Below are 11042 nucleotides of genomic sequence, written 5' to 3'. Positions count from 1 at the left end.
TACGTGAACCATTCTGTCCGTCTGTCTATGTGTGTATGTGTTTGCAGTATAGTGAGTTTTTTAATTGGCTCCATGTGGATGAAAAAGCCGGCCGGCAAAGTGTTTACCTGCCTGTGCATGTTCAAATATAAAGTGTGTAAACTGAATTAGTCACTGGTTTCTGATTGAATGCATGACTGTGGTGTAGGTGGTGTGTGTGTGTGTGTGTGTGTGTGTGTGTGTGTGTGTGTGTGCGTGTGTGTGTATGTGTGTGTGTGTGTGTGTGTGTGTGTGTTTGCTTCTGTATGTCTTTCTGTCTGTAATGTGTATGTGTGTGCAGTTTAGTAGGGGTTTTTGATCGGCTTCCGGGGGATTAAAACGCCGGCCGGCAACTTATTTACCTGACTGAGCATGTTCGTACATACAGTGTGATGAATGAATTTGTCATTTGCTTGTGATTGAATGTAGATGCGTGGTTGTAGGTGTGTCACGTGTGGGTGTGTTGGTGTGTGTCGGTTTGGGTGTGAGCGTGTGTGTGTGTGTGTGTGTGTGTGTGTGTGGGTGTGCGTTAGTGTGTGCGTCAGTGTGTGTGTCACAGTGTGTGTGTGTGTGTGTTTGCGCGTGTGCGTGCGTGTGTGTGTGTGTGTGTGTGTGGGGGGGTGTGTGTGCGTTAGTGTGCGCGTCAGTGTGTGTGTGTGTGTGTGTGCGTGTGTATGTGGCTGTGCATGTGTGTGTGTATGTGTATATGTGTGTGTATGTTTGCGCGTGTGCGTGCGTGTGTGTATGTGTGTGCATGCGTGTGTGTGTGTGTGTGTGTGTGTGTGTGGGTGTGTGTGTGTGTGTGTGTGTGTATGTGTGTGTGTGTGTGTGTGTGTATGTGTGTGCGTGCGCGCGTGTGCGGGAGATTAAGATTGTGTCTGTCTGTCTTTCTGTGTCGAAGCGTGTGACACTTATTGAGTTTAGTGATCCGTAGCTAAGGTTTGCACTAATTGCAAACACAGTTTTTGCCCCGGGAGGCCGCTCCCTTAAGTCAACAGAGTGCAAACTTCAGCGCACAGAGAGGCTTACAGATAGGCTGTAGACATACAGACAGACAGGTAGACAGACAGACAGACCGACGGGTAGACACATCGCACAGACATACGGAAAAACGCAGAAAATGCTAGACAAAAAAGTAATTATCATGAATATTATACTCAACAGACTGACGAGCTAGCAGATTTAAAGATAAAAACATAAAAACACGATTACCAAAAAAACCCACCAGCAAGCAGACGGACAGACTGAAAGACATTTAGACAGGCAAAAACAGACAAACGGTACGAAGACAGAAGAACATACACACGAACATAACCAAAATAATAAATTCGCAGGCATAAATTCAGTCAGAAAGCGGCCACAGCAGACTGTCACAAACATGTTTTTCAACTTTGCACATGTGTATACCCGACACGGTAGATACTTTTCTAGACCACTTTGGCTGCCGGCAAGCACACACATCCTCGTTGTAGATATTATACTGAGTCATTTTGCAAACCGGCTCGACTAGTTTTTCTCAACACCCTCAAGTTAGACGCTTCTATTTTATCTTCGCTGAGATTGTGTTCTTGCATGTGCGTAAAGCCTCAAACGCATTTCTTTGCAACTAAGGAAGAATGTAATTGTACCTGAGATTGACACTGTCCTTATGTGAAAATGCACACAGGCGAATCTTATTTCAGCCCCTCAGCAATTTATCTGCTTTGTAAACATTTTACTGTTGCTTCGTTTGTGTAGATCGGTTTCTTTTTAGACTGTAAGCGCTTATGTAATCTAGTGTTCTCGTGTAAAGTAAAACACGAGGATAACGACACACAGAGTGAAGGGTTGTGTATGTTTTTGTTCACGGAAACAAGTGCACAAATGACAAGAGAGACTGACATACAGACAGACAAACAAACAGACAGACAGACCGACAGACATACTGACAAGCAGACGGACAGACATACAGGCAGACCGACAGACAGACAAGCAGACAGACAGACAGACAAGCAGACAGACAGACAGACAGACATACAGACAGACAGACAAACAAACAGACAGACAGACAAGCAGACAGACAGACAGACAACCAGACAGACAGACAGACAGGCAGGCAGTCAGACAGACAGACAGACAAACGAGCAAACGAAACAGAAAATACTTCAGCACCTAAGATGCATCTTGTCACATGTCATGATGTGTGTTTACGTTTTATTTGCCCCTCAAGTTGTCTTACGGGATCGGCGATTGTTAAATATCTCGTGGTACGGGAGGAAACATGAAGTGTTACATCAATATGTCGATCAGTATTGATCCGTCGGGTATTTTGGGGATATCAATTTCAAAGCGATATATGAGCTTCCCTACTGCGATTAATCTAGTATCTTGTTTTCTGATAGAATGGCCTTGTTATGGCTTGTGTGTGTGTGTGTGTGTGTGTGTGCGTGTGTGTGTGTGTGGGTGGGGGGGTGAGTGTGTGTGTGTGTGTGTAAGTGGGTGTGTCTGTGTGTTTGTGTTTGTGTGTGTGTGTGTGTGTGTGTGTGTGTGTGTGTGTGTGTGTGTGTGTGTGTGTGTGTGTGTGTGTGTATGTGTGTGCTTGAGGGTGTGAATGTTTGTGCGTGCGTGTGTGTGTGCAATTGTATATTCGAGTTTATTAGTGCCAACATGTTTGTGTCGATTTGTGGGTGCATAGTTTTGTCTGAACCTGCATCCGCATAAAAAAGGAAGTAAATAATCGTTGCCAACAAGTTTCACAAAATAACGTAGTATAAAATCATATAAATAAGTCTCATATACGGGAAATTTTGAAAAAGACAACAACCAACAAAACAATTCTCACACAAGAAAACAAAAGTAAAAAACACAATACACACACACACACACACACACACACACACACACACTTTCACACACACACACACACACACACACACACACACACACACACACACACACACACACACACATATGCACACACACACACACATACACACAGTCTCCCCCCCCACACACACACACACACACTCACACTTACACACACTCCCCCCCCGCCGCACACACGCACACACACACACACACACTTACTCTACTCTCACACACACGCACACACACACACACACACACACACACACACACACACACACACACACACACACACACACACATACACACGCATGTGTTGTCCAAGCAGAGACATAATCCGAAGTTGAACTATAGCTTAAACAGCTCGACACGGTTCCACACTGCAAGATTAAACAACAAGTCGCGTAAGGCGAAATTACTACATTTAGTCAAGCTGTGGAACTCACAGAATGTAACTGAACTCACTGCATTTTTTCACAATGACCGTAGTCCGCCGCTCGTGCAAAACGCAGTGAAACTGACGAGCTTGTTTAGTGCGGTAGTGGTTTCGCTGTGCTGCATAGCACGCTTTTCTGTACCTCTCTTCGTTTTAACTTTTTGAGCGTGTTTCTAATCCAAACATATCATATCTATATGTTTTTGGAATCAGGAACCGACAAGGAATAACATGATATTGTTTTTAAATCGATTTCGGAAATTTAATTTTAATCATAATTTTTATATTTTTAATTTTCAAAGCTTGTTTGTAATTCGAATATAACATATTTATATGTTTTTTGAAACAGAAATTGATGAAGAATAAAATGAACGTAATTTTGGATCGTTTTATAAACAAATTCTTTTAATTACAATTTTCAGATTTTTAATGACCAAAGTCATTAATTATTTGTTAAGCCACCAAGCTGAAATGCAATACCAAAGTCCGGCCTTTGTCGAAGATTGCTTGGCCAAACTTTCAATCAATTTCATTGAAAAATGAGAGTGTGACAGTGCCGCCTCAACTTTTACAGAATGCCGGATATGACGTCATCAAAGACATTTATCGAAAAAAATGAAACAAATTTCTAGGGATATCATACCCAGGAACTCTCATTAAAAATGTCATACAGATCGGTCCAGTAGTTTACTCTGAATCGCTCTACATGATTGTCATTCGTTTACCTCATGTCTGCCCTGCGTGTGATGGTGTGATCGTGACTGCTGTAGTGTGGGCGTGTGTGTGTTGGTGTGTATGTCAGTGTATGTGTGGGCGTGTGTGTGTGTGTGTCAGTGTGTGTGTGGGTGTGTGTGTGTGCGTGATTTTACCAACACTACGCGAAATTCCTTGTGCTTTAAATGTTTTTTAATGTCACTTGGCTCAATAAATACTGTATTATGTATTCTGTATTCACACACAAACACACACACACACACACACACAGAAAACAGACAGAAACACACACACACACATACACACACACACACACACACACACACACACACACACACACACACACACACACACACACACACACATACACCACGACACTCGTCTCGATTCCCCCTCTATGTTAAAACATTTAGTCAAAACTTGACTAAAATAATGTAACAAGTCGCGTAAGGCGAAAATACAATATTTAGTCAAGTAGCTGTCGAACTCACAGAATGAAACTGAACGCAGCAAGACCGTATACTCGTAGCATCGTCACTCCACCGCCCGTGGCAAAGGCAGTGCCCGTGGAATTGACAAGAAGAGCGGGGTATTCGTTGCGCTAAGAAGGATAGCACGCTTTTCTGTACCTCTCTTCGTTTTAACTTTCTGAGCGTGTTTTTAATCCAAACATATCATATCTATATATTTTTGGAATCAGGAACCGACAAGGAATACGATGAAAGTGTTTTTAAATTGATTTCGAAAAAAAAAATTTGATAATAATTTTTATATATTTAATTTTCAGAGCTTGTTTTTAATCCAAATATAACATATTGATATGTTTTTGGAATCAGCAAATGATGGAGAATAAGATAAACGTAAATTTGGATCGTTTTATAAATTTTTATTTTTTTTTACAATTTTCAGATTTTTAATGACCAAAGTCATTAATTAATTTTTAAGCCACCAAGCTGAAATGCAATACCGAACCCCGGGCTTCGTCGAAGAGTACTTGACCAAAATTTCAACCAATTTGGTTGAAAAATGAGGGCGTGACAGTGCCGCCTCAACTTTCACGAAAAGCCGGATATGACGTCATCAAAGACATTTATCAAAAAAATGAAAAAAACGTTCGGGGATTTCATACCCAGGAACTCTCATGTCAAATTTCATAAAGATCGGTCCAGTAGTTTAGTCTGAATCGCTCTACACACACACACACACACACACAGACACACACACAGACACACACACACACACACACACACACATACACCACGACCCTCGTCTCGATTCCCCCCTCTATGTTAAAACTTGACTAAATGTAAAAAGAGAGAGCATTGCACCGGAGCAAGGTACGAACAAATTAAGTAGCCGCAAGATTGCAGTATACTTTTTCAACACTTCAAAGCAATGAATGAGATTGACAGTCTAATAATAACCCGACCCGTATCGGGGTATACGTATGTACGGAAAGAACTCCCCCTCTTTCACACCTCTGCACTTCACAGTACGCCGTCGAGACTGATACCTATACAGGCCTACTTTTTACATTTAGTCAAGTTTTGACAAAATGTTTTAACATAGAGGGGGAATCGAGACGAGGGTCGTGGTGTATGTGTGTTTGTGTGTGTGTGTGTGTGTGTGTGTGTGTGTGTGTGTGTGTGTGTGTGTGTGTGTGTGTGTGTGTGTCTGTGTGTCTGTGTGTCTGTGCGTGTGTGTGTGTAGAGCGATTCAGACCAAACTACTGGACCGATCTTTATGACATTTTACATCAGAGCTCCTGGGAATGATATCCCCGGATGTTTTTTTCATTATTTCGATAAATGTCTTTGATGACGTCATATCCGGCTTTTTGTAAAAGTTGAGGCGGCACTGTCACTCCCTCATTTTTCAATCAAATTGATTGACATTTTTGTAAAGCAATCTTCGATGAAGGTATTGCATTTCAGCTTGGTGGCTTAAAAATTAATTAATGACTGGTCATTACAAAATAATCTGAAAATTGTAATAATTTTTTTTTATATATAAAACGATCCAAATTTACGTTCATCTTATTCTACATATAAATATGTTATACAAGCTCTGAAAATTAAAAATATAAAAATTATGATCAAAATTAAATTTCCAAAATCGATTTAAAAACAATTTCATCTTATTCCTTGTCGGTTCCTGATTCCAAAAACATATAGATATGATATGTTTGGATTAAAAACACGCTCAGAAAGTTAAAACGAAGAGAGGTACAGAAAAGCGTGCTATGCAGCACAGCGAAACCACTACCGCGCTGAACAGGCTCGTCAGTTTCACTCCGTTATGCACAAGCGGCGGACTACGGTCATTGTGAAACAATGCAGTGCGTTCAGTTTCATTCTGTGAGTTCCACAGCTTGACTAAATGTAGTAATTTCGCCTTACGCGACTTGTTATACTATAGCTTCGTCTGTTAGAAGTTGACGTAGACAGGTAGAGGCGGTGCAATTATACCATGACCGGCTTGATGACTCATATTTGACGTAGCTGTGGATTCTGTTTTTCTTTCCCCTTCTGCACTCAACGTGTGAACATAAAACATTCTGGAACTTACTTCCATTCGTGGTTAAAGAATTTGGTTGGAGATCGTTGCTTGTGAGAGACGGGGTGGTATGGGATGGGTGGGGGCTGAGAGAGAGGTCTGGTAAAAGAGGAAAGGGGTGGAGGGAAGGAATTGGAGAGAATAGAATAGAATAGAATAGAATAGAATAGAATAGAATAGAATAATGTTTATTGTCATGAACCAGTAAAGTTATTGACACAACAAACAACAAATAATGCATTATACAATGCTAAAACAATCCGTAACAAATTTGCCAAGACGAACTTGAACTTCGTCTTCTAAAAATAAGTTACTTGGATTTTTGTTAGAGAGTGCCTGCACGTGTGTGTGTGTGTGTGTGTGTGTGTGTGTGTAAGTGAGTGTCTGTGTGTGTGTGTGTGTGTGTGAGAGAGAGTGTGTGTGTGTGTGTGTGTGTGTGTGTGTGTGTGCGTGTGTGTGTGTGTGTGTATGTCTGTCTGTCTGTCTGTCTGTTTGCGTGTGTGGCTATGCATGTCCGTGTGTGTCTGCGTCTGCGTCTGTTTTTGTGTCCTGTGTATGCGTGACACTGTGTCTCTGTGTGTAGTTGTGCTTGCGCGCCTGTACGGTAATTGTCTATATGTCTATCTGCCTGTCTCGTGTGCCCATGAAGTTAGTTTTTGTATTCGCACTAATTAGAATACACCAACAGTCATCATTATTGCAGCTTGACACTAATAAGCAACAAAGCAAACATAATTGGGAGTATTACGTACTATGATAAGACGATTATCTGGGAAATTATTTTTTTTTCTTTACTTAACACTCACATTCCTACCAATCTACGCATCCTTTTTGTTTCACTGTGTCTTCTTGCTTTCCTGCCTGCATGCTTGCCTGCGCGAATATCTACCTCCCTCTCCCTCTCCCTCTCCCACTCTCCTACCTATTCGAATAAGTGTCTGTCCGCCAAGTTCTTATGCCTACCTGTGTGCTTTATTCAGTGACATCGTCTAGCGTCGACAGTCGGCTAAACAACGAAACTTATTATAAATCGTAGACATCTGCCAAACCTTTTTCACGATGCGGAAATGTGAGGTCGAAGACTGCCTTTAACTATGGACAATTGTCAAAGCACTTTTAGCCTTTTGGGTACATTTGCACACAACAACAACAACACATTTAGAAAATAAAACCCCTCCACGATAACATATAAGAGTTTCTGTTCACTACCGCTCTGCTTTCCACGTCATCTTTCTTTCAACCTGTTCAGTGCCTTCTAACCATCTTTGTAGTCGAACTGTGCGAGTGTCGTACTGTTGTTGTGTTTCTGCAATCCGTTATTGTTTCAGACTTAAACATTGCAGAAACTGAGATGGCCAAGTGTGCTGACAAAAGTTTAAACTTTGTAATATGACGTTTTCTGCTAGGCATCTTTCGGTCTGCCGGCACTGATTGTTTTGTGGCGCGGTGTGTACCTACATTTTTTCACTGCCTGAAACGTCGCAGAATTGATGAAACTTGTATGGCCATTTGGACAAATGTGTCGACACATATAAATCGAAACAATACCTCTGTTAACATCAGATGTTCTAAATACCATATTAATTTCTGTCCGCCTCACTGTTTTTCTATCTACCTGTATGGCTTCCTATACCCTTTCCAGTGCCTGTCTGTCCATGTAAGGCCGCTCTCTTTGCGTGTGTCGTACTGTTGTTTCGGCGTGTGCCGTACGTGTTTCTGCATTCCTTCACGTTCCGAGCCGTGGCCTGACGAATCATTAACATGTAATGGTTCAATTCACTTCGCCTTTTTATGTGTTTCAGCACGCTCATTGTTTGAACTAAAAAAGGGAAACTGTCCATGCTTGCCACTGTGGGGTGTTTTTACGCTCATGGTGTGAACTAAAAAGGGAAACTGTTTTAAGCTTGGTACTGCGGACGGTAGCTCCCTGCTGTTTACATCGCCGGCTAATGTGGGTTTGTCTTGTCTTTATGGCTGTCCTTGTATCAATTCCTCGTGTCTCCATCTATTTTGCGGTGCCTCTCAGTGTGGCTGCTTCAACTTGCTTCTAGGTCTGATTCACGGTATGTCCTCCCACACTCTCTATCTCTGTTTTCTCTCTCACCCTCCTTTGGCCATGTCTCATTTTGTGGTTCTGTACTGTATCTTACGTACACTTGTTTGGCATCTCCTTCTTTTACTCTATGTCTTTCTCTTGAGAGGTTTCAAATAGACAAAGCTACTGCCCCCCCCCCCCCCTTCACCCTCCCCCCCCCCCGCCTCCAATGAAAGCCTTCATACTTCTCTAATTACTCTTTTCGAAAGTGCAATCTCTGACGTCAAAAGCGAGAACTTTCTTTTGAGGTCTCAGCCTTTTGAGGTAGCTTGACCCGACCTCATTTACATGATATGCACACGTGTAAATAGATGGTTTATTTATGCCATTGGTAGTCTCTCTCGTGTATGTGGGATACAGTCGTATTTCTTGCCAGACATCAATTCGTTCACCAACCGCCGTAGAGTTGGTCTGTGGCAATATTTAGAGTATTCTCTTTTGTCCCCCTCTAGTTGTAAAATTGTGCACTCGTGTTTGTTCCCCAATCTTGCCATCTGTAGCCCTGTTTGACTGTCTTCGCCCCAACCTGTCTGTCTCTGTGGACAGTGAAGGGGACTTCGTTTACACTGTGTATCTGTGTCTCTTCTGTGTCTCTGTGTCTCTCTGTGTCTCTCTCTGTCACACTCTCTTTCTCTTTCTCTGTATCTCTGTGTCTCTCTTTCTCTTTCTGTGTCTCTCTGTCTCTCTCTTTCTCTTTCTCTGACTCTCTCTCTCTCTCTCTCTCTTTCTCTGTCTCTGTTTCTCCCTCTCTCTCTTTCTCTCTCTCTCTCTCTCTCTCTCTCTCTCTCTCTCTCTCTCTCTCTCTCTCTCTCTCTCTCTCTCTCTCTCCGTCTTTCTCCGTCATTCTCTTTCTCTCTCTGGCTCTCTCTGTCTCTCTGTCTCTCTCTCTCTGTCTCTCTCGCTGTGTCTCTCTGTCTGTCTGTCTCTCGAGTCTCTCTTTCTCTCTCTCTCTCTCTCTCTCTCTCTCTCCCATTCTCTCTCCCTCTCTCTCTCCCTCTCTCTCTCCCTCTCTCTCTGTCTGCCTGTCTGTCTGTCTGCCTGTCTGCCTGTCTCTCTCTTTCTCTCTCTCTCTCTTTCTCATTATCTTTCCCTCTCTCTCTCTCTTTCTCTCTCTCTCTCTCTCTCTCTCTCTCTCTCTCTCTCTTTGTGTTCATGTCTCTCTCACTCTCTGTCTGCCTGTCTGTCTCTCTCACTCTCACACTATTTCCATCCTACTCTCACTCATGTTCTGGTGGATTCCTGGGGAAAGTCTTTGTCAACAGAAGCTTGTTTCGGTGCAGTGCGATATTTGGATCGAAGCGTCGGTCATGAGAGTATAGCGTATGCGTGTCAAGTTAGCCAATGGCGGACACAGGTTTTGTTTTACTTGGCGTGTGGTGCATAATGAAACAACAGAAGAAGAGCAGTAGGACTGGAATTTGCTGGATGGGCTTGAACAATTCTAAGAGCGATATAAATTGCTGAACATTTGTCCCAACAGTGGTTCAGTCATGGTACTACAACGCTTCTAGCGTGCCTTCGGCGTCACACACTTCATTCTCGTCATTTTAAGTTATATGTTGCTTTTAAAAACATAGTGACACGATATATATGAACTTAATCGTAACACACGGGTACAGAAAGTATATGTTTCTACAGGACAATTGTATGTTTGCAGAGTTCGGTGGGTTATTCAAACACGAACATACCCAGCATGCTTCCCCCGAAAGCGGCATATGGCTGCCTGAATGGCGGGGTAAAAACGGTCATACACGTAAAATCCCACTTGTGCAAAAACATGAGTGAACGTGGGAGTTTCAGCCCATGAACGAAGAAGAAGAAGATGAAGAAAAAGAAGAAGAAGAAGTATGTATAAAAACACGGCCTACAAGTCATAACTTAATGCATGTAAAACAAACAAATATGTCCAGCAGCTGTGGCCAAGAAAGAATGATATTTGATTCTGAAGCAAACGCTTTTTTTTATGTGCTGAGTGCTTATACATTTCTAATAAATAGAACATTGAGCTAAGAAATTGTCACACGTATTTAGAACAATAAATCAAAGTAACATACTCAGAAACAAGCAAACAAACAAAAAAGTCATACACAACTGAAGATAAGCAAAGAATATACACATCATGATAATGAAAGTATTAAACTTCAGCCAGACTCATGTATTGAAGAAGGTGACCAGAAATCCGCATACCAAACGTACCCTTGTTCACATCCTAGAGCCCTTAACTCTGTTGCCGAGTTTGTCCGTGTACACAATTTAAACTTGCGTGTACTAAAAACGGACTTAGTGACATTTGTAGGATGCAATGCAAGCTTAAAGATACCTCATCCCCGTGCAGGCAGTCTTGAAAATCCACCACTGATTTGGCCTAATTTCTATATG

This window comes from Littorina saxatilis, linkage group LG15 (assembly GCF_037325665.1).
Source record: "Littorina saxatilis isolate snail1 linkage group LG15, US_GU_Lsax_2.0, whole genome shotgun sequence".
NCBI lineage: Eukaryota > Metazoa > Mollusca > Gastropoda > Littorinimorpha > Littorinidae > Littorina > Littorina saxatilis.
Note: the sequence above shows the minus strand (reverse complement) of the source record.